General features: G+C 42.0%; 1 long non-coding RNA gene across 3 annotated transcripts; it reads left to right on the top strand.

Moving 5' to 3' along the window:
* Positions 1 to 253: 253 nt before the first annotated feature.
* LOC125942559 (uncharacterized) lies at positions 254 to 23,854 on the top strand. 3 transcript variants are annotated; one of them, XR_007465209.1, is made up of 3 exons: positions 254 to 310; positions 22,585 to 22,632; positions 23,786 to 23,854. It is a non-coding gene; the product is annotated as an uncharacterized LOC125942559 (long non-coding RNA). The 3 variants fall into 3 exon arrangements; XR_007465211.1 differs by lacking the exon at positions 22,585 to 22,632 and adding an exon at positions 10,020 to 10,067; XR_007465210.1 differs by lacking the exon at positions 22,585 to 22,632 and adding an exon at positions 3,681 to 3,728.
* Positions 23,855 to 24,302: the final 448 nt, after the last annotated feature.

Raw genomic sequence — 24,302 nt, 5'->3', positions numbered from 1 at the left:
AATTTCGATAGAATAAAGCAACGCTCGTGCTAAGAATACCCGCTTCCACTGTGTGCACTATTCGAACCCTAATATACGCGTATATATATTGCACAAATATTTTGCAGACCACGAGTTCCCTCGCCTCCACCTGGTTTTCCTCCTTCACCTCCTGTGTCCAGACCTCCGTAAGAAATGAGAAACGCCTGCCCTCATTCAATATTCAATTCTTGCCCATCCTAATATATGAATCCGCATGAACTGTCCCTTACAGACCACCACCTCCTCCACCAAGACCCCCTCCAGGGCCCCCTCCGGTGGCTAGACCCCCGTAAGACTTTCCAAGCCTCTCCTGTTTCACTGGAAATTTCTTAGAACCATATAGCCCACCATTCTTATCAATCCGACATTTGCAGCCCACCTGGTCCTCCTTACCAGCCTCCAACACCTGCCCCTAGACCACCGTATGAAAATATTTCCATTTTCTATTACGTTTATCATTTATTGAATGCATTCGAAAGTCGGTTTCTCTCTATATATTTTCTTCTATTTTTCCGGGTTAATCCCTGTTTCAACTCGGATGACTAAAAAGAAGAGCTTGTTCAACTCTTACGATTGCATATGAATGTTTTGCTACGCTAAAACACCTTCTTTGTTGACGTAGAGGTCGACAGTGAAATGAAGCGTAAAATAACGGCCGTCCAAGGATGCAAGTACAAACTGTCCTGAAAACTCATTTGATATGTATATCTGTATATGCTACGTATATGTTTATTCTACGATATTAATATGATAACAACTATTTCTTTTCTTGTACCTTTGGGGATAGGTTCAAGTAATGTCGCCCTGCACAATCATGAGAGATCGTAGCGAGGAAATTTTCGGGCGTGTTGCCTCTGATGACATTCAGAACGTGTCCTAATATTTCCGTATGCATGATTTAGCATATGCATTAAGCATATTCAATGCACTTCAACACCTTGCCGGATTCATATCGCACAGACTTTCACTTGATTGCCAGTAAAACCCGTACTGCATACCACTGTTTACTACAATAATTTTCCAATCGGCGAAGAAAACGACAATATAAGGCGCAATTTAAGATTAGCGACCTACCGTTTCGAATGAGCGAACCAGTGAATTCGACAACCACTGTTTCATTGAAGTAGATCAATTCATTCAAGCCTATCTAAAGCCTCTGAAATGATATATATGCATTCCCATTTTTCCTTTACCCTCCTGTAATGCGTAAGCACCGGCGTCTAACACCGGCTTCTTTCTATACCCACGTAATCATCAAATGTTAATGTCTTTCTTTTTTCGATGATTCTCCACCAACCTCGGCAATAAAATTCTTCTTGTATCGATGACCCTTGCATTGCGTCACCGCCACCCCGTAGTTAGCACTACTAGCAAGTGCTATTCTGCCCCGGTACAGCGCCAATACTATACAAATTACTGCCCCATCATCGCCGTCGCTCCACTAGGAGCACTGCCCTGCACAACAATATGGTGGAGATTACAATGCAGATAACATATTCACCCAGTGATTACATTCAGGTAGTTATCACACTTGTCTTTCGTAAGCACAACGCTGAATACTGCTCACCTCCACATTCACAGACCCCAACGTCCTTCTCCACGGCCACCACCTGCATACCAGCCACCCCCTGCGCCAGTGGCCAGACCACCGTAAGATGCTTTGGATATTTCCTCTTTCACAGAAAAAAATTAGATGTACATGATGATACTGCCAGCACTAACTATCGCATGCTATTTTAGACCTCCTCTTCGTTCCCCTAGAATTCCTCCAGGACCATCTGTTGTCGCCAGACCACTATGGCAAAACATTACCTACCTTTATTTTGTAATATTTTTGTCATAAAACATACAAATGAATGCTTGAGAGGCATAGCACTCCTTAGACCACACCTTCCCCCCTTATCATATTCACTAGCAATCTTTTGCGTCAAGGCCACATTGTTCGACACAAAGCTCTAAAGGTAACAAGATATTTTTCCCAATTTCAGGCCGCGTGGTCCTCCTTACCAACCCCCAACGCCAGTTCCTCTACCACCATACGAAATTTCTTATCTACCGCTTTTCACGTCTCATAAAGCGATCGTCCGCATCGCACTTCAATGAAGAAGTGTAATCAGTATCGCCTAATGACGAGGCAGGAACTCCTGTCTGTCACAGGCCTCTTGATGACGCGTTGAAATTGCGCTGCTTGTTGTTTCAGTTTCGATATCAGCAGATGAAATAATCAGGAATTCATTCTTCCGCGGAATTCACCAACCGCAACTTATTTACGAGTCTGGACCGGTTTGTTTTTATTGTTGCGACTCTTCAATTCGCGCATCTGATTTTTCCACTTCATAAGCTTATTATCTTCGTATTTATAACTACTTGCGTAAAGGCTTGGTCCAGTGATACCTTCTTCTACCTGCAATAAATATAGCGTGATTTTGAGATTAGGGCATGTATTTCTAAGCCTTTGGCCTAGTGAACCCGAAGTCCTTTTTGTATCAAACTTATAGTATTCATTTACTTAAGAAACTGCACAGAATGTTTTACAAGTAAACAGTGATGACAATAGCGTGTGTTAAGAAGCAATTAGCTCTGTGAGCATTACGCAATCTAATAATTAGTTACAGAATGCTAACTTTGCATATACCCCGCCAGGGTGGCTCAGTCAGCTAAGGCGTTGCGCTGCTGAGCACGAGATCGCGGGATCGAATCCCGGCCGCGGCGGCCGCATTTCGATGGAGGCGAAATGAAAAACGCCTGTGTGCTTGCGTTGTAGTGCACGTTAAAGAACCCCAGGTGGTCAAAATTATTCAGGAGCCTTCCACTAGGGCGTGCCTCATAATCAGAACTGGTTTTCGCACGTAAAACCAAAGAAAGAAGAAGAAGTTCACTTTGCATATCATACAATCTAATTATGCGATATGTGATTGTGTGCAAATCTAACAGATATTCATCCTGTTAGATTTGTAGATTACCGCTATGTGAATACAGATGTCTCTCATTTCTAACTCTTATACAAAGTTATACTGAGGTTTCCATTCGATATATTCAATTTACAGGTGACCTTTAAGGGATACATTTAATTTAATTTAATTGTAAGTTGTTTATCTTGGAGCATTGCTTAGGTAGCATTGCTGAATATCCTTAAAATACAGTTATCATAAGACAACAAAACGGTAAAACTCTTCCAATCACCTCTTCGTGACACTTTAAAATCGAATTGACTGTTATAAATACTAGGTAAATGAACATTTGATACTGAGTTTTGAATCACGGCAAATACAGCACATTGGATATTTTGAAGGAATAAAGCAGTGCTCGTACTTAGCATCGACATTAGCACCCTTCGAAACTTAATATGGAATGCACGATTGTTTTGCAGACCACGAGTTCCCTCGCCCCCACCTGCATTTCCTCCTCCGCCTCCTGTGTCCAGACCTCCGTAAGAAACGAGAAACACCTGCACTCATTCAATATTCAACCCTTGCCTAACATAATATATAAATCCGCATGAACTGTCCTTTACAGACCACCACCTCCTCCACCAAGACCCCCTCCAGGGCCCCCTCAGGTGTCTAGACCCCCGTAAGATTTTCGAAGCCTCTCTTGTCTCACTGGAAATTGCTTAGAACCATTTTAAACCATCATTCTTATCAATCCGACGTTTGCAGCCCACCTGGTCCTCCTTACCAGCCTCCAGCACCTGCGCCTAGACCACCGTATGAAAATAATTCTATATTTCCTATATGTTTATCCGTTATTGAATACATTGGAGAATCGGATTCTCTCTATATATTCTCTTCTATATAGCCAAATTGTTTCCTGTTACAACTCGGATAACTAAATAGAACACCTTGTTGAACTCTTGCAGGAGCATATAAATGTTTTGCTACGCTAAAACACCAGCTGTGTTGACGTAGAGGTCGACAGTGAAATGAAGTTTAAAATAACAACTTACGAAGGAGGCCGGTCAAAACTACCGTGAAAACTTCGTTGATATGTATATCGGTATATTCTATGTCTATCTTCATTCTACGAGAATACTATGATAGCATCTATTTATTTTCCTTTATGTTTGGGAATAGCCTCAAGTAATGTCGCCCTGCACAATCATGAGAGATGGTATCGAGGAAACTTTCTGGCGCGTTGCCTGAGATGACACTCAGTACACGTCGTAATATTTCCGTACGCATAATTTGGCATGCGCATTGAACATATCGAATGCACTTCAACATCTTGCCTGATTTATATTGCCCATACTTTAATTTATTGCAGGTAAAACCCGTACTGCATACCAGTGGTCACTACAATAATTTTCCAATCGGCGAAGAAAACGACAATATAAGGCGCAATTTAAGATTAGCGACCTACGGTTTGTGATCAGTGAACCAGTCAATTCGACAACCACTGTTTCATTGAAGTAGATGAATTCATTCAAGCCTATCTAAAGCCTCTGAAATGATATATATGCATTCCCATGTTTCCTATAATCTACTGTAATGCGTAAGCACCGGCGTCTAACACCGGCTTCCTTCTATACCCACGTAATCATCAAATGTTTATGACTTTCTTTTTTCGATGATTCTCCACCAACCTCTGCATTAAAATTCTTCTTGTATCGATGACCCTTGCATTGCGTCACCGCCACCCCGTAGTTAGCACTACTAGCGAGTGCTACTCTTTGCCGGTACAGCGCCAATACTATACAAATAACTGCCCCATCATCGCCGTCGCTCCACTAGGAGCATGGCCCTGCACAATATGGTGGAGATTACAATGCAGATAACATATTCACCCAGTGATGACATTCAGGTAGTTATCACACTTGTCTTTCGCAAGCGCAACGCTGAATATGGCTCACCTCCAAATTCACAGACCCCAACGTCCTTCTCCACGGCCACCACCTGCATACCAGCCACCCTCTCCACCTGTGGCCAGACCACCGTAAGATGTTATAGATATTTCCTCTTTCACAGAAAAAAAATTTGATGTACATGACGATACTGCCAGCACTAACTATCACCTACCATTTGAGACCTCCTCTTCCTTCCCCTAGACTACCTCCAGGACCACCAATTGTAGCCAGACCGCCATAGCAAATCACTACCTGCCTTTATTTATAATATTATTGTTTCATAAAACATACACACGAATGCTTGAGAGGCATATAACTCGTTAGAGCACACCATTTCCCCTTATCATATTCACTAGCAATCTTTTGCGTCAAGGTGTTCGTCATATTGTTCCCAATTTCAGGCCGCCTGGTCCTCCTTACCAACCCCCAGCGCCAGTTGCTCGACCACCGTACGAAATTTCTTATCTACCACTTTTCATGCCTCATGAAGCGATCGATCGCATCGCACTTTGTGAAAAAGTTTAATCATTGTCGCCTGATGCCGAGGCAGAAGCTCCTGTCTGTCACAGGCCTCTTGATGACGCGTTGAAATTGCGCTGCTTGTTGTTTGAGTTTCGATATCAGCAGATAAAATCATCACGAATTCATTGTTCCGCAGATTTCACCAACCCCACCTTTTTTACGAGTCTGGAAGGGCTAATGTTTTTTTATTGTTGTGAGACTTCAATTCACGCATTTTATTCCTCCACATAAAATGCTTATTATCATGGTATTTATTATTGTCCGTAGGCTAGGTCGAGTGTTACCTGCTTGTACCTTCCATAAATATTGCGTGACTTTGAGATTAGCGCATGCATTCCTAAGCATTTGGCTCAGTGAATTCGAAGTACCATTTTTTTTTCATATCAAAGATGTTGTTTTCATTTACCTAGAAATCTGCACAGAATGTTTCACAAGTGAGCAGTGACGACAATAGCGAGAGTTAAGAAGCAATTAGCTCTGTGAGCATTAGGCAATCTAATAATTAATCACACACAGTTCACTTTGCATAGCACACAGCATTTTGGTGGCTTGGCATGGAAGATATTCATCCTCTTAGATTTGTTGATTACCGCTATGCGAATATAGATATCTCACATTTCTTACTCTGTTGTGGGCAGTTTGGTCTAAGCTTGGCCGGTATTTTATTGGTAAAGGTCGGCAACCTAGAGCTATACAAAATATACTAATGTATTCGTTCGATATATTCAATTTGCAGGTGACCTATAAGGGAAACATTTAATTTAATTTATTTGTAAGTTGTTTATCTTGGAGCATTGCTTAGGTAGCATTGCTGAATATCGTTAAAATACAGTTATCATAAGACAACAAAACGGTAAAACTCTTCCAATCACCTCTTCGTGACACTTTAAAATCGAATTGACTGTTATAAATAATTGGTAAATGAACATTAAACACTGAGTTTTGAATCACCGCAAATACAGCACATTGGATATTTTGAAGGTATAAAGCGGTGCTCGTACTTAGCATCGACATTAGCTCCTTCGAAACTTAATATGGAATGCACGATTGTTTTGCAGACCACGATTTCCCTCGCCCCCACCTGCTTTTCCTCCTCCACCTCCTGTGTCCAGACCTCCGTAAGAAACGAGAAACGCCTGCATTCACTCAATATTCAACCCTTGCCTAACATAATATATGAATCCGCATGAACTGTCCTTTACAGACCACCACCTCCTCCACCAAGACCCCCTCCAGGGCCCCCTCAGGTGTCTAGACCCCCGTAAGATTTTCGGAGCCTCTCTTGTCTCACTGGAAATTGCTTAGAACCATTTGAAACCACCATTCTTATCAATCCGACATTTGCAGCCCACCTGGTCCTCCTTACCAGCCTCCAGCGCCTGCGCCTAGACCACCGTATGAAAATAATTCCACATTTCCTATATGTTTATCCGTTATTGAATACACTGGAGAATCGGATTCTCTTTATATATTCTCTTCTATATAGCCGAATTGTTTCCTGTTACAACTCGGATAACTAAATAGAACACCTTGTTGAACTCTTGCAGGAGCATATAAATGTTTTGCTACGGTAAAACACCAGCTGTGTTGACGTAGATGTCGACAGTGAAATGAAGTTTAAAATAACAGCTTACGAAGGAGGCCGGTCAAAACTACCGTGAAAACTTCGTTGATATGTATATCGGTATATTCTATGTCTATCTTCATTCTACGAGAATACTATGATAGCATCTATTTATTTTCCTTTATGTTTGGGAATAGGTTCAAGTAATGTCGCCCTGCACAATCATGAGAGATGGTATCGAGGAAGCTTTCTGGCGCGTTGCCTGAGATGACACTCAGTACACGTCGTAATATTTCCGTATGCATAATTTGGCATGCGCATTGAACATATCGAATGCACTTCAACACCTTGCCTGATTTATATGGCCCATACTTTAATTTATTGCCAGTAAAACCCGTACTGCATACCAGTGGTCACTACAATAATTTTCCAATCGGCGAAGAAAACGACAATATAAGGCGCAATTTAAGATTAGTGACCTACCGTTTGGGATCAGTGAACCAGTCAATTCGACAACCACTGTTTCATTGAAGTAGATGAATTCATTCAAGCCTATCTAACGCCTCTGAAATGATATATATGCATTCCCATGATTCCAATAACCTACTGTAATGCGTAAGCACCGGCGTCTAACACCGGCTTCTTTCTATACCTACGTAATCATCAAATGGTAATGACTTTCTTTTTTCGATGATTCTCCACCAACCTCGGCATTAAAATTCTTCTTGTATCGATGACCCCTGCATTGTGCCACCGCCACTGCGTAGTTAGCACTACTAGCTAGTGCTACTCTGCCCCGGTACAGCGCCAATACCATGCAAATTACTGCCCCATCATCGCCGTCGTTCCACTAGGAGCGCGGCCCTGCACAACAATATGGTGGAGATTACAATGCAGATAACATATTCACCCAGTGATGACATTCAGGTAGTTATCACACTTGTCTTTCGTAAGCGCAACGCTGAATACTGCTCACCTCCACATTCACAGACCCCAACGTCCTTCTCCACGGCCACCACCTGCATACCAGCCACCCCCTCCACCTGTGGCCAGGCCACCGTAAGATGCTTGGGATATTTCCTCTTTCACAGAAAAAAATTAGATGTACATGATGATACTGCCAGCACTAACTATCGCATCCTATTTTAGACCTCCTCTTCGTTCCCCTAGAATTCCTCCAGGACCATCTCTTGTCGCCAGACCACTATGGCAAAACATTACCTACCTTTAATTTGTAATATTTTTGTCATAAAACATACAAATGAATGCTTGAGAGGCATAGCACTCGTTAGACCACACCTTCCCCCCTTATCATATTCACTAGCAATCTTTTGCGTCAAGGCCACATTGTTCGACACAAAGCTCTAAAAGTAACAAGATATTTTTCCCAATTTCAGGCCGCGAGGTCCTCCTTACCAACCCCCAACGCCAGTTCCTCTACCACCATACGAAATTTCTTATCTAACGCTTTTCACGTCTCATAAAGCGATCGTCCGCATCGCACTTCAATGAAGAAGTGTAATCAGTATCGCCTAATGACGAGGCAGGAACTCCTGTCTTTCACAGGCCTCTTGATGACGCGTTGAAATTGCGCTGCTTGTTGTTTCAGTTTCGATATCAGCAGATGAAATAATCAGGAATTCATTCTTCCGCGGAATTCACCAACCGCAACTTATTTACGAGTCTGGACCGGTTTGTTTTTATTGTTGTGACTCTTCAATTCGCGCATCTGATTTTTCCACTTCATAAGCTTATTATCTTCGTATTTATAACTACTTGCGTAAAGGCTTGGTCCAGTGATACCTTCTTCTACCTGCCATAAATATAGCGTGATTTTGAGATTAGGGCATGTATTTCTAAGCCTTTGGCCTAGTGAATCCGAAGTCCTTTTTGTATCAAACTTATAGTATTCATTTACTTAAGAAACTGCACAGAATGTTTTACAAGTAAACAGTGATGACAATAGCGTGTGTTAAGAAGCAATTAGCTCTGTGAGCATTACACAATCTAATAATTAGTTACAGAATGCTAACTTTGCATATACCCCGCCAGGGTGGCTCAGTCAGCTAAGGCGTTGCGCTGCTGAGCACGAGATCGCGGGATCGAACCCCGGCCGCGGCGGCCGCATTTCCATGGAGGCGAAATGAAAAACGCCTGTGTGCTTGCGTTGTAGTGCACGTTAAAGAACCCCAGGTGGTCAAAATTATTCAGGAGCCTTCCACTAGGGCGTGCCTCATAATCAGAACTGGTTTTCGCACGTAAAACCAAAGAAAGAAGAAGAAGTTCACTTTGCATATCATACAATCTAATTGTGCGATATGTGATTGTGTGCAAATCTAACAGATATTCATCCTGTTAGATTTGTAGATTACCGCTATGTGAATACAGATGTCTCTCATTTCTAACTCTTATACAAAGTTATACTAAGGTTTTCATTCGATATATTCAATTTACAGGTGACCTTTAAGGGATACAATTAATTTTAATTTTATTGTAAGTTGTTTATCTTGGAGCGTTGCTTACGTAGCATTGCTGCATATCGGTAAAATACAGTTATCATAAGACAACAAAACGGTAAAACTCTTCCAATCACCTCTTCGTGACACTTTAAAATCGAATTGACTGTTATAAATACTAGGTAAATGAACATTTGATACTGAGTTTTGAATCACCGCAAATACAGCACATTGGATATTTTGAAGGAATAAAGCAGTGCTCGTACTTAGCATCGACATTAGCACCCTTCGAAACTTAATATGGAATGCACGATTGTTTTGCAGACCACGAGTTCCCTCGCCCCCACCTGCATTTCCTCCTCCGCCTCCTGTGTCCAGACCTCCGTAAGAAACGAGAAACACCTGCACTCATTCAATATTCAACCCTTGCCTAACATAATATATAAATCCGCATGAACTGTCCCTTACAGACCACCACCTCCTCCACCAAGACCCCCTCCAGGGCCGCCTCAGGTGTCTAGACCCCCGTAAGATTTTCGAAGCCTCTCTTGTCTCACTGGAAATTGCTTACAACCATTTTAAACCACCATTCTTATCAATCCGACATTTGCAGCCCACCTGGTCCTCCTTACCAGCCTCCAGCACCTGCGCCTAGACCACCGTATGAAAATAATTCTATATTTCCTATATGTTTATCCGTTATTGAATACATTGGAGAATCGGATTCTCTCTATATATTCTCTTCTATATAGCCAAATTGTTTCCTGTTACAACTCGGATAACTAAATAGAACACCTTGTTGAACTCTTGCAGGAGCATATAAATGTTTTGCTACGCTAAAACACCAGCTGTGTTGACGTAGAGGTCGACAGTGAAATGAAGTTTAAAATAACAGCTTACGAAGGAGGCCGGTCAAAACTACCGTGAAAACTTCGTTGATATGTATATCGGTATATTCTATGTCTATCTTCATTCTACGAGAATACTATGATAGCATCTATTTATTTTCCTTTATGTTTGGGAATAGCCTCAAGTAATGTCGCCCTGCACAATCATGAGAGATGGTATCGAGGAAACTTTCTGGCGCGTTGCCTGAGATGACACTCAGTACACGTCGTAATATTTCCGTATGCATAATTTGGCATGCGCATTGAACATATCGAATGCACTTCAACATCTTGCCTGATTTATATTGGCCATACTTTAATTTATTGCAGGTAAAACCCGTACTGCATACCAGTGGTCACTACAATAATTTTCCAATCGGCGAAGAAAACGACAATATAAGGCGCAATTTAAGATTAGTGACCTACGGTTTGTGATCAGTGAACCAGTCAATTCGACAACCACTGTTTCATTGAAGTAGATGAATTCATTCAAGCCTATCTAAAGCCTCTGAAATGATATATATGCATTCCCATGTTTCCTATAATCTACTGTAATGCGTAAGCACCGGCGTCTAACACCGGCTTCCTTCTATACCCACGTAATCATCAAATGTTTATGACTTTCTTTTTTCGATGATTCTCCACCAACCTCTGCATTAAAATTCTTCTTGTATCATGACCCTTGCATTGCGTCACCGCCACCCCGTAGTTAGCACTACTAGCTAGTGCTACTCTGTGCCGGTACAGCGCCAATACTATACAAATAACTGCCCCATCATCGCCGTCGCTCCACTAGGAGCATGGCCCTGCACAATATGGTGGAGATTACAATGCAGATAACATATTCACCCAGTGATGACATTCAGGTAGTTATCACACTTGTCTTTCGCAAGCGCAACGCTGAATATGGCTCACCTCCAAATTCACAGACCCCAACGTCCTTCTCCACGGCCACCACCTGCATACCAGCCACCCCCTCCACCTGTGGCCAGACCACCGTAAGATGTTATAGATATTTCCTCTTTCACAGAAAAAAAATTTGATGTGCATGACGATACTGCCAGCACTAACTATCACCTACCATTTGAGACCTCCTCTTCCTTCCCCTAGACTACCTCCAGGACCACCAATTGTAGCAAGACCGCCATAGCAAATCACTACCTGCCTTTATTTATAATATTATTGTGTCATAAAACATACACACGAATGCTTGAGAGGCATATAACTCGTTAGACCACACCATTTCCCCTTATCATATTCACTAGCAATCTTTTGCGTCAAGGTGTTCGTCATATTGTTCCCAATTTCAGGCCGCCTGGTCCTCCTTACCAACCCCCAGCGCCAGTTGCTCGACCACCGTACGAAATTTCTTATCTACCACTTTTCATGTCTCATGAAGCGATCGATCGCATCGCACTTTATAAAAAGTTTAATCATTGTCGCCTGATGCCGAGGCAGAAGCTCCTGTCTGTCACAGGCCTCTTGATGACGCGTTGAAATTGCGCTGCTTGTTGTTTGAGTTTCGATATCAGCAGATAAAATCATCAGGAATTCATTGTTCCGCAGAATTCACCAACCCCACCTTTTTTACGAGTCTGGAAGGGCTAATGTTTTTTTATTGTTGTGAGACTTCAATTCACGCATTTTATTCCTCCACATAAAATGCTGATTATCATGGTATTTATAATTGTCTGTAGGCTAGGTAGAGTGTTACCTGCTTGTACCTTCCATAAATATTGCGTGACTTTGAGATTAGCGCATGCATTCCTAAGCATTTGGCTCAGTGAATTCGAAGTACCATTTTTTTTTCATATCAAAGATGTTGTTTTCATTTACCTAGAAATCTGCACAGAATGTTTCACAAGTGAGCAGTGACGACAATAGCGAGTGTTAAGAAGCAATTAGCTCTGTGAGCATTAGGCAATCTAATAATTAATCACGCACAGTTCACTTTGCATAGCACACAGCATTTTGGTGGCTTGGCATGGAAGATATTCATCCTCTTAGATTTGTTGATTACCGCTATGCGAATATAGATATCTCACCTTTCTTACTCTGTTGTGGGCAGTTTGGTCTAAGCTTGGCCGGTATTTAATTGGTAAAGGTCGGCAACCTAGAGCTATACAAAATATACTAATGTTTTCGTTCGATATATTCAATTTGCAGGTGACCTATAAGGGATACATTTAATTTAATTTAATTTAATTGTAAGTTGTTTATCTTGGAGCATTGCTTAGGTAGCATTGCTGAATATCGTTAAAATACAGTTATCATAAGACAACAAAACGGTAAAACTCTTCCAATCACCTCTTCGTGACACTTTAAAATCGAATTGACTGTTATAAATAATAGGTAAATGAACATTTGACACTGAGTTTTGAATCACCGCAAATACAGCACATTGGATATTTTGAAGGTATAAAGCGGTGCTCGTACTTAGCATCGACATTAGCCCCCTTCGAAACTTAATATGGAATGCACGATTGTTTTGCAGACCACGATTTCCCTCGCCCCCACCTGCTTTTCCTCCTCCACCTCCTGTGTCCAGACCTCCGTAAGAAACGAGAAACGCCTGCATTCACTCAATATTCAACCCTTGCCTAACATAATATATGAATCCGCATGAACTGTCCTTACAGACCACCACCTCCTCCACCAAGACCCCCTCCAGGGCCCCCTCAGGTGTCTAGACCCCCGTAAGATTTTCGGAGCCTCTCTTGTCTCACTGGAAATTGCTTAGAACCATTTTAAACCACCATTCTTATCAATCCGACATTTGCAGCCCACCTGGTCCTCCTTACCAGCCTCCAGCGCCTGCGCCTAGACCACCGTATGAAAATAATTCCATATTTCCTATATGTTTATCCGTTATTGAATATTTGCTACGCTAAAACACCAGCAGTGTTGACGTAGATGTCGACAGTGAAATGAAGTTTAAAATAACAGCTTACGAAGGAGGCCGGTCAAAACTATCGTGAAAACTTCGTTGATATGTATATCGGTATATTCAATGTCTATCTTCATTCTACGAGAATACTATGATAGCATCTATTTATTTTCCTGTATGTTTGGGAATAGGTTCAAGTAATGTCGCCCTGCACAATCATGAGAGATGGTATCGAGGAAGCTTTCTGGCGCGTTGCCTGAGATGACACTCAGTACACGTCGTAATATTTCCGTATGCATAATTTGGCATGCGCATTGAACATATCGAATGCACTTCAACACCTTGCCTGATTTATAAGGCCCATACTTTAATTTATTGCCAGTAAAACCCGTACTGCATACCAGTGGTCACTACAATAATTTTCCAATCGGCGAAGAAAACGAGAATATAAGGCGCAATTTAAGATTAGTGACCTACCGTTTGGGATCAGTGAACCAGTCAATTCGACAACCACTGTTTCATTGAAGTAGATGAATTCATTCAAGCCTATCTAACGCCTCTGAAATGATATATATGCATTCCCATGATTCCAATAACCTACTGTAATGCGTAAGCACCGGCGTCTAACACCGGCTTCTTTCTATACCTACGTAATCATCAAATGGTAATGACTTTCTTTTTTCGATGATTCTCCACCAACCTCGGCATTAAAATTCTTCTTGTATCGATGACCCTTGCATTGTGCCACCGCCACTGCGTAGTTAGCACTACTAGCTAGTGCTACTCTGCCCCGGTACAGCGCCAATACCATTCAAATTACTGCCCCATCATCGCCGTCGCTCCACTAGGAGCGCGGCCCTGCACAACAATATGGTGGAGACTACAATGTAGATAACACATTCACCCAGTGATGACATTCAGGTAGTTATCACACTTGTCTTTCGCAAGCGCAACGCTGAATACTGCTCACCTCCACATTCACAGACCCCAACGTCCTTCTCCACGGCCACCACCTGCATACCAGCCACCCCCTCCACCTGTGGCCAGGCCACCGTAAGATGCTTGGGATATTTCCTCTTTCACAGAAAAAAATTAGATGTACATGATGATACTGCCAGCACTAACTATCGCATCCTATTTTAGACCTCCTCTTCGTTCCCCTAGAATTCCTCCAGGACCATCTCTTGTCGCCAGACCACTATGGCAAAACATTACCTACCTTTAATTTGTAATATTTTTGTCATAAAACACACAAATGAATGCTTGAGAGGCATAGCACTCGTTAGACCACACCTTCCCCCCTTATCATATTCACTAGCAATCTTTTGCGTCAAGGCCACATTGTTCGACACAAAGCTCTAAAAGTAACAAGATATTTTTCCCAATTTCAGGCCGCGAGGTCCTCCTTTCCAACCCCCAACGCCAGTTCCTCTACCACCATACGAAATTTCTTATCTAACGCTTTTCACGTCTCATAAAGCGATCGTCCGCATCGCACTTCAATGAAGAAGTGTAATCAGTATCGCCTAATGACGAGGCAGGAACTCCTGTCTTTCACAGGCCTCTTGATGACGCGTTGAAATTGCGCTGCTTGTTGTTTCAGTTTCGATATCAGCAGATGAAATAATCAGGAATTCATTCTTCCGCGGAATTCACCAACCGCAACTTATTTACGAGTCTGGACCGGTTTGTTTTTATTGTTGTGACTCTTCAATTCGCGCATCTGATTTTTCCACTTCATAAGCTTATTATCTTCGTATTTATAACTACTTGCGTAAAGGCTTGGTCCAGTGATACCTTCTTCTACCTGCCATAAATATAGCGTGATTTTGAGATTAGGGCATGTATTTCTAAGCCTTTGGCCTAGTGAATCCGAAGTCCTTTTTGTATCAAACTTATAGTATTCATTTACTTAAGAAACTGCACAGAATGTTTTACAAGTAAACAGTGATGACAATAGCGTGTGTTAAGAAGCAATTAGCTCTGTGAGCATTACACAATCTAATAATTAGTTACAGAATGCTAACTTTGCATATACCCCGCCAGGGTGGCTCAGTCAGCTAAGGCGTTGCGCTGCTGAGCACGAGATCGCGGGATCGAACCCCGGCCGCGGCGGCCGCATTTCCATGGAGGCGAAATGAAAAACGCCTGTGTGCTTGCGTTGTAGTGCACGTTAAAGAACCCCAGGTGGTCAAAATTATTCAGGAGCCTTCCACTAGGGCGTGCCTCATAATCAGAACTGGTTTTCGCACGTAAAACCAAAGAAAGAAGAAGAAGTTCACTTTGCATATCATACAATCTAATTGTGCGATATGTGATTGTGTGCAAATCTAACAGATATTCATCCTGTTAGATTTGTAGATTACCGCTATGTGAATACAGATGTCTCTCATTTCTAACTCTTATACAAAGTTATACTAAGGTTTTCATTCGATATATTCAATTTACAGGTGACCTTTAAGGGATACAATTAATTTTAATTTTATTGTAAGTTGTTTATCTTGGAGCGTTGCTTACGTAGCATTGCTGCATATCGGTAAAATACAGTTATCATAAGACAACAAAACGGTAAAACTCTTCCAATCACCTCTTCGTGACACTTTAAAATCGAATTGACTGTTATAAATACTAGGTAAATGAACATTTGATACTGAGTTTTGAATCACCGCAAATACAGCACATTGGATATTTTGAAGGAATAAAGCAGTGCTCGTACTTAGCATCGACATTAGCACCCTTCGAAACTTAATATGGAATGCACGATTGTTTTGCAGACCACGAGTTCCCTCGCCCCCACCTGCATTTCCTCCTCCGCCTCCTGTGTCCAGACCTCCGTAAGAAACGAGAAACACCTGCACTCATTCAATATTCAACCCTTGCCTAACATAATATATAAATCCGCATGAACTGTCCCTTACAGACCACCACCTCCTCCACCAAGACCCCCTCCAGGGCCGCCTCAGGTGTCTAGACCCCCGTAAGATTTTCGAAGTCTCTCTTGTCTCACTGGAAATTGCTTAGAACCATTTTAAACCACCATTCTTATCAATCCGACATTTGCAGCCCACCTGGTCCTCCTTACCAGCCTCCAGCGCCTGCGCCTAGACCACCGTATGAAAATAATTCCATATTTCCTATATGTTTATCCGTTATTGAATACATTGGAGAATCGGATTCTCTTTATATATTCTCTTCTATATAGCCGAATTGTTTCCTGTTACAACTCGGATAACTAAATAGAACACCTTGTTGAACTCTTGCAGGAGCATATAAATGTTTTGCTACGCTAAAACACCAGCTGTGTTGACGTAGAGGTCGACAGTGAAATGAAGTTTAAAATAACAGCTTACGAAGGAGGCCGGTCAAAACTATCGTGAAAACTTCGTTGATATGTATATCGGTATATTCAATGTCTATCTTCATTCTACGAGAATACTATGATAGCATCTATTTATTTTCCTGTATGTTTGGGAATAGGTTCAAGTAATGTCGCCCTGCACAATCATGAGAGATGGTATCGAGGAAGCTTTCTGGCGCGTTGCCTGAGATGACACTCAGTACACGTCGTAATATTTCCGTATGCATAATTTGGCATGCGCATTGAACATATCGAATGCACTTCAACATCTTGCCTGATTTATATTGGCCCATACTTTAATTTATTGCAGGTAAAACCCGTACTGCATACCAGTGGTCACTACAATAATTTTCCAATCGGCGAAGAAAACGACAATATAAGGCGCAATTTAAGATTAGCGACCTACGGTTTGTGATCAGTGAACCAGTCAATTCGACAACCACTGTTTCATTGAAGTAGATGAATTCATTCAAGCCTATCTAAAGCCTCTGAAATGATATATATGCATTCCCATGTTTCCTATAATCTACTGTAATGCGTAAGCACCGGCGTCTAACACCGGCTTCCTTCTATACCCACGTAATCATCAAATGTTTAGGACTTTCTTTTTTCGATGATTCTCCACCAACCTCTGCATTAAAATTCTTCTTGTATCATGACCCTTGCATTGCGTCACCGCCACCCCGTAGTTAGCACTACTAGCTAGTGCTACTCTGTGCCGGTACAGCGCCAATACTATACAAATAACTGCCCCATCATCGCCGTCGCTCCACTAGGAGCATGGCCCTGCACAATATGGTGGAGATTACAATGCAGATAACATATTCACCCAGTGATGACATTCAGGTAGTTATCACACTTGTCTTTCGCAAGCGCAACGCTGAATATGGCTCACCTCCAAATTCACAGACCCCAACGTCCTTCTCCACGGCCACCACCTGCATACCAGCCACCCCCTCCACCTGTGGCCAGACCACCGTAAGATGTTATAGATATTTCCTCTTTCACAGAAAAAAAATTTGATGTGCATGACGATACTGCCAGCACTAACTATCACCTACCATTTGAGACCTCCTCTTCCTTCCCCTAGACTACCTCCAGGACCACCAATTGTAGCCAGACCGCCATAGCAAATCACTACCTGCCTTTATTTATAATATTATTGTGTCATAAAACATACACACGAATGCTTGAGAGGCATATAACTCGTTAGACCACACCATTTCCCCTTATCATATTCACTAGCAATCTTTTGCGTCAAGGTGTTCGTCATATTGTTCCCAATTTCAGGCCGCCTGGTCCTCCTTACCAACCCCCAGCGCCAGTTGCTCGACCACCGTACGAAATTTCTTATCTACCACTTTTCATGTCTCATGAAGCGATCGATCGCATCGCACTTTATAAAAAAGTTTAATCATTGTCGCCTGATGCCGAGGCAGAAGCTCCTGTCTGTCACAGGCCTCTTGATGACGCGTTGAAATTGCGCTGCTTGTTGTTTGAGTTTCGATATCAGCAGATAAAATCATCAGGAATTCATTGTTCCGCAGAATTCACCAACCCCACCTTTTTTACGAGTCTGGAAGGGCTAATGTTTTTTTATTGTTGTGAGACTTCAATTCACGCATTTTATTCCTCCACATAAAATGCTTATTATCATGGTATTTATAATTGTCTGTAGGCTAGGTCGAGTGTTACCTGCTTGTACCTTCCATAAATATTGCGTGACTTTGAGATTAGCGCATGCATTCCTAAGCATTTGGCTCAGTGAATTCGAAGTACCATTTTTTTTTCATATCAAAGATGTTGTTTTCATTTACCTAGAAATCTGCACAGAATGTTTCACAAGTGAGCAGTGACGACAATAGCGAGTGTTAAGAAGCAATTAGCTCTGTGAGCATTAGGCAATCTAATAATTAATCACACACAGATCACTTTGCATAGCACACAGCATTTTGGTGGCTTGGCATGGAAGATATTCATCCTCTTAGATTTGTTGATTACCGCTATGCGAATATAGATATCTCACCTTTCTTACTCTGTTGTGGGCAGTTTGGTCTAAGCTTGGCCGGTATTTTATTGGTAAAGGTCGGCAACCTAGAGCTATACAAAATATACTAATGTTTTCGTTCAATATATTCAATTTGCAGGTGACCTATAAGGGATACATTTAATTTAATTTAATTGTAAGTTGTTTATCTTGGAGCATTGCTTAGGTAGCATTGCTGAATATCGTTAAAATACCGTTATCATAAGACAACAAAACGGTAAAACTCTTCCAATCACCTCTTCGTGACACTTTAAAATCGAATTGACTGTTATAAATAATAGGTAAATGAACATTTGACACTGAGTTTTGAATCACCGCAAATGCAGCACATTGGATATTTTGAAGGTATAAAGCGGTGCTCGTACTTAGCATCGACATTAGCCCCCTTCGAAACTTAATATGGAATGCACGATTGTTTTGCAGACCACAATTTCCCTCGCCCCCACCTGCTTTTCCTCCTCCACCTCCTGTGTCCAGACCTCCGTAAGAAACGAGAAACGCCTGCATTCACTCAATATTCAACCCTTGCCTAACATAATATATGAATCCGCATGAACTGTCCTTTACAGACCACCACCTCCTCCACCAAGACCCCCTCCAGGGCCCCCTCAGGTGTCTAGACCCCCGTAAGATTTTCGGAGCCTCTCTTGTCTCACTGGAAATTGCTTAGAACCATTTTAAACCACCATTCTTATCAATCCGACATTTGCAGCCCACCTGGTCCTCCTTACCAGCCTCCAGCGCCTGCGCCTAGACCACCGTATGAAAATAATTCCATATTTCCTATATGTTTATCCGTTATTGAATACATTGGAGAATCGGATTCTCTTTATATATTCTCTTCTATATAGCCGAATTGTTTCCTGTTACAACTCGGATAACTAAATAGAACACCTTGTTGAACTCTTGCAGGAGCATATAAATGTTTTGCTACGCTAAAACACCAGCAGTGTTGACGTAGATGTCGACAGTGAAATGAAGTTTAAAATAACAGCTTACGAAGGAGGCCGGTCAAAACTATCGTGAAAACTTCGTTGATATGTATATCGGTATATTCAATGTCTATCTTCATTCTACGAGAATACTATGATAGCATCTATTTATTTTCCTGTATGTTTGGGAATAGGTTCAAGTAATGTCGCCCTGCACAATCATGAGAGATGGTATCGAGGAAGCTTTCTGGCGCGTTGCCTGAGATGACACTCAGTACACGTCGTAATATTTCCGTATGCATAATTTGGCATGCGCATTGAACATATCGAATGCACTTCAACACCTTGCCTGATTTATATTGCCCATACTTTATTTATTGCCAGTAAAACCCGTACTGCATACCAGTGGTCACTACAATAATTTTCCAATCGGCGAAGAAAACGACAATGTAAGGCGCCGTGTAAAAGATAAGACACCTACCGTTTCTCATCAGCGAACAAGTGAATTCGACAACCACTGTTTCATTGAAGTAGATGAATTCATTCAAGCCTATCTAACGCCTCTGAAATGATATATATGCATTCCCATGATTCCAATAACCTACTGTAATGCGTAAGCACCGGCGTCTAACACTGGCTTCTTTCTATACCTACGTAATCATCAAATGGTAATGACTTTCTTTTTTCGACGATTCTCCACCAACCTCGGCATTAAAATTCTTCTTGTATCGATGACCCTTGCATTGTGCCACCGCCACTGCGTAGTTAGCACTACTAGCTAGTGCTACTCTGCCCCGCTACAGCGCCAATACCATTCAAATTACTGCCCCATCATCGCCGTCGCTCCACTAGGAGCACTGCCCTGCCCAACAATATGGTGGAGATTACAATGCAGATAACATATTCACCCAGTGATTACATTCAGGTAGTTATCACACTTGTCTTTCGTAAGCGCAACGCTGAATACTGCTCACCTCCTTATTCACAGACCCCAACGTCCTTCTCCACGGCCACCACCTGCATACCAGCCACCCCCTCCACCTGTGGCCAGGCCACCGTAAGATGCTTGGGATATTTCCTCTTTCACAGAAAAAAATTAGATGTGCATGATGATACTGCCAGCACTAACTATCGCATCCTATTTTAGACCTCCTCTTCGTTCCCCTAGAATTCCTCCAGGACCATCTCTTGTCGCCAGACCACTATGGCAAAACATTACCTACCTTTAATTTGTAATATTTTTGTCATAAAACATACAAATGAATGCTTGAGAGGCATAGCACTCGTTAGACCACACCTTCCCCCCTTATCATATTCACTAGCAATCTTTTGCGTCAAGGCCACATTGTTCGACACAAAGCTCTAAAGGTAACAAGATATTTTTCCCAATTTCAGGCCGCGTGGTCCTCCTTACCAACCCCCAACGCCAGTTCCTCTACCACCATACGAAATTTCTTATCTACCGCTTTTCACGTCTCATAAAGCGATCGTCCGCATCGCACTTCAATGAAGAAGTGTAATCAGTATCGCCTGATGACGAGGCAGGAACTCCTGTCTGTCACAGGCCTCTTGATGACGCGTTGAAATTGCGCTGCTTGTTGTTTCAGTTTCGATATCAGCAGATGAAATAATCAGGAATTCATTCTTCCGCGGAATTCACCAACCGCAACTTATTTACGAGTCTGGACCGGTTTGTTTTTATTGTTGTGACTCTTCAATTCGCGCATCGGATTTTTCCACTTCATAAGCTTATTATCTTCGTATTTATAACTACTTGCGTAAAGGCTTGGTTCAGTGATACCTTCTTGTACCTGCCATAAATATAGCGTGATTTTGAGATTAGGGCATGTATTTCTAAGCCTTTGGCCTAGTGAATCCGAAGTCCTTTTTGTATCAAACTTATAGTATTCATTTACCTAAGAAACTGCACAGAATGTTTTACAAGTAAACAGTGATGACAATAGCGTGTGTTAAGAAGCAATTAGCTCTGTGAGCATTACGCAATCTAATAATTAGTTACAGAATGCTAACTTTGCATATACCCCGCCAGGGTGGCTCAGTCAGCTAAGGCGTTGCGCTGCTGAGCACGAGATCGCGGGATCGAATCCCGGCCGCGGCGGCCGCATTTCGATGGAGGCGAAATGAAAAACGCCTGTGTGCTTGCGTTGTAGTGCACGTTAAAGAACCCCAGGTGGTCAAAATTATTCAGGAGCCTTCCACTAGGGCGTGCCTCATAATCAGAACTGGTTTTCGCACGTAAAACCAAAGAAAGAAGAAGAAGTTCACTTTGCATATCATACAATCTAATTGTGCGATATGTGATTGTGTGCAAATCTAACAGATATTCATCCTGTTAGATTTGTAGATTACCGCTATGTGAATACAGATGTCTCTCATTTCTAACTCTTATACAAAGATATACTGAGGTTTTCATTCGATATATTCAATTTACAGGTGACCTTTAAGGGATACAATTAATTTTAGTTTTATTGTAAGTTGTTTATCTTGGAGCATTGCTTAGGTAGCATTGCTGAATATCGGTAAAATACAGTTATCATAAGACAACAAAACGGTAAAACTCTTCCAATCACCTCTTCGTAACAGTTTAAAATCGAATTGACTGTTATAAATACTAGGTAAATGAACATTTGATACTGAGTTTTGAATCACCGCAAATACAGCACATTGGATATTTTGAAGGAATAAAGCAATGCTCGTACTTAGCATCGACATTAGCACCCTTCGAAACTTAATATGGAATGCACGATTGTTTTGCAGACCACGAGTTCCCTCGCCCCCACCTGCATTTCCTCCTCCGCCTCCTGTGTCCAGACCTCCGTAAGAAACGAGAAACACCTGCACTCATTCAATATTCAACCCTTGCCTAACATAATATATAAATCCGCATGAACTGTCCCTTACAGACCACCACCTCCTCCACCAAGACCCCCTCCAGGGCCGCCTCAGGTGTCTAGACCCCCGTAAGATTTTCGAAGTCTCTCTTGTCTCACTGGAAATTGCTTAGAACCATTTTAAACCACCATTCTTATCAATCCGACATATGCAGCCCACCTGGTCCTCCTTACCAGCCTCCAGCACCTGCGCCTAGACCACCGTATGAAAACAATTCCATATTTCCTATATGTTTATCCGTTATTGAATACATTGGAGAATCGGATTCTCTCTATATATTCTCTTCTATATAGCCGAATTGTTTCCTGTTACAACTCGGATAACTAAATAGAACACCTTGTTGAACTCTTGCAGGAGCATATAAATGTTTTGCTACGCTAAAACACCAGCTGTGTTGACGTAGAGGTCGACAGTGAAATGAAGTTTAAAATAACAGCTTACGAAGGAGGCCGGTCAAAACTATCGTGAAAACTTCGTTGATATGTATATCGGTATATTCAATGTCTATCTTCATTCTACGAGAATACTATGATAGCATCTATTTATTTTCCTGTATGTTTGGGAATAGGTTCAAGTAATGTCGCCCTGCACAATCATGAGAGATGGTATCGAGGAAGCTTTCTGGCGCGTTGCCTGAGATGACACTCAGTACACGTCGTAATATTTCCGTATGCATAATTTGGCATGCGCATTGAACATATCGAATGCACTTCAACATCTTGCCTGATTTATATTGCCCATACTTTAATTTATTGCAGGTAAAACCCGTACTGCATACCAGTGGTCACTACAATAATTTTCCAATCGGCGAAGAAAACGACAATATAAGGCGCAATTTAAGATTAGCGACCTACGGTTTGTGATCAGTGAACCAGTCAATTCGACAACCACTGTTTCATTGAAGTAGATGAATTCATTCAAGCCTATCTAAAGCCTCTGAAATGATATATATGCATTCCCATGTTTCCTATAATCTACTGTAATGCGTAAGCACCGGCGTCTAACACCGGCTTCCTTCTATACCCACGTAATCATCAAATGTTTATGACTTTCTTTTTTCGATGATTCTCCACCAACCTCTGCATTAAACTTCTTTTATCGATGACTCTTGCATTGCGCCACCGCCACTGCGTAGTTAGCACTACTAGCTAGTGCTACTCTGTGCCGGTACAGCGCCAATACTATACAAATAACTGCCCCATCATCGCCGTCGCTCCACTAGGAGCATGGCCCTGCACAATATGGTGGAGATTACAATGCAGATAACATATTCACCCAGTGATGACATTCAGGTAGTTATCACACTTGTCTTTCGTAAGCGCAACGCTGAATATGGCTCACCTCCAAATTCACAGACCCCAACGTCCTTCCCCACGGCCACCACCTGCATACCAGCCACCCCCTCCACCTGTGGCCAGACCACCGTAAGATGTTATAGATATTTCCTCTTTCACAGAAAAAAAATTTGATGTACATGACGATACTGCCAGCACTAACTATCACCTACCATTTGAGACCTCCTCTTCCTTCCCCTAGACTACCTCCAGGACCACCAATTGTAGCCAGACCGCCATAGCAAAAGATTACCTACCTTTATTTATAATATTGTTGTGTCATAAAACATACACACGAATGCTTGAGAGGCATATAACTCGTTAGACCACACCATTTCCCCTTATCATATTCACTAGCAATCTTTTGCGTCAAGGTGTTCGTCATATTGTTCCCAATTTCAGGCCGCCTGGTCCTCCTTACCAACCCCCAGCGCCAGTTGCTCGACCACCGTACGAAATTTCTTATCTACCACTTTTCATGTCTCATGAAGCGATCGATCGCATCGCACTTTATAAAAAAGTTTAATCATTGTCGCCT

The sequence above is a fragment of the Dermacentor silvarum genome, chromosome 1 (assembly GCF_013339745.2).
Source record: "Dermacentor silvarum isolate Dsil-2018 chromosome 1, BIME_Dsil_1.4, whole genome shotgun sequence".
In the NCBI taxonomy this organism is placed as follows: Eukaryota; Metazoa; Arthropoda; class Arachnida; order Ixodida; family Ixodidae; genus Dermacentor; species Dermacentor silvarum.
Note: the sequence above shows the minus strand (reverse complement) of the source record. Positions and strands in the feature narration are given on the sequence as shown.